This window comes from Nelumbo lutea, chromosome 1 (assembly GCF_056320005.1).
Source record: "Nelumbo lutea isolate HS-2025 chromosome 1, American lotus-T2T, whole genome shotgun sequence".
In the NCBI taxonomy this organism is placed as follows: domain Eukaryota; kingdom Viridiplantae; phylum Streptophyta; class Magnoliopsida; order Proteales; family Nelumbonaceae; genus Nelumbo; species Nelumbo lutea.
The window spans coordinates 63,826,170-63,827,367 of NC_142684.1; the positions used below are offsets into that span (position 1 = coordinate 63,826,170).

Sequence of the window (1,198 nt, forward strand, 5' to 3'; positions counted from 1 at the left end):
TCTCAAGTGGAGCAAGTAAAGCTCCTGTCAAATGGAATTAAAATAAAGTATTTTTTAGCTTCACCTATTTTGCAAAAGACCAGCAATCTTCTTCCAATCTCTGATTGGGTTTTTAGCTTCAACAATCAGCTTCCTTGTCCACTCTCCTTTTCCAACAATCACTAGTAGAGCAAATTTACTTTTAGATTGCAACAAGGTCAAGAGATCTTGCCTAAGGGCCTCAACACTATTTTCTGACTTGGATATCTCCTCTTTTTCCTCTTTCTTTCCTATGACCTTTACCTCATCCATTTTCAATCTGAACACAAAATCTTTCAAGATCTTTCCTATCTCGAGCCAACCTTGCCTCTTTCTTCAGGGGTGCATACTAGTTGCTTCCTGCTTTTGGCAAAGAACACTGAAAGAGCTATAAAAGACCTTTTGTGATTTTTCTTACATTCTACCACATACCTTCTTCCCATCTCTGTAGAGAACTCCTTCCAGCTTCTTTTGCTTTCCTTGTGAGCTAGCTTCAGCTACAAAGTTTCTGAACCATTCAATCACATCTAGTCCTACCAACAATACCATTGCCATCTTAACTTCCCTGATTTTCAGGTCTCTTTGGGGACTTCTGATAAAATTGGAACGATACAGAGAAGATTAGCATGGCCCCTGCGCAAGGATGACACGCACAAATCAAGAAATGGTCCAAATTTTCTGGGGTGTGAAGTCAAAAAATGGCCATTGGAGTACTTAGGGTTACCATTGGGAGGGAATCCAAGATCAGAAGACTTTTGGAAGCCAGTGGTGGAGAGGTTTACAAGGAAGTTGGCACTTTGGAAGAGGAATTATTTATCCATAGGTGGGAGAATAACCTTGATTAGAGAAACTCTGGCAAACCTACTGGTCTATTTCCTTTCAACTTCTAGAATCCCAGCTAGAGTGGCAGGACATTTAGAAAAACTCATGATGGATTTTCTTTGGCTGTCTGGGGAGGAAAAGAGGGATCATCTAGTGAAATAGGAACAAGTCTACAAAACAAAGGAAGAGGCTTAGGATGCAAAGTTAGGTTGTGGCATAAGGTGATGGAAAGCACTCACGGGCTGATGAACAATGGTTGGGATGCAAAGTTAGACCCCACATCTTCCTCGAGCTCTCCGTGGAAAGCAATAAAAGAGGTATATCCTATCTTTCTTAATCTCATCAGATTTGATGTAGG

The 1,198-nt window shown here is 40.8% G+C and overlaps 1 non-coding gene across 1 annotated transcript; it reads left to right on the plus strand.

The window, feature by feature from the left end:
- Nucleotides 1-594: 594 nt before the first annotated feature.
- LOC148874923 (U6 spliceosomal RNA) lies at nt 595-697 on the plus strand. Its single transcript, XR_016106239.1, has one exon. It is a non-coding gene; the product is annotated as a U6 spliceosomal RNA (small nuclear RNA).
- The last annotated feature ends 501 nt before the right edge of the window (nt 698-1,198 follow it).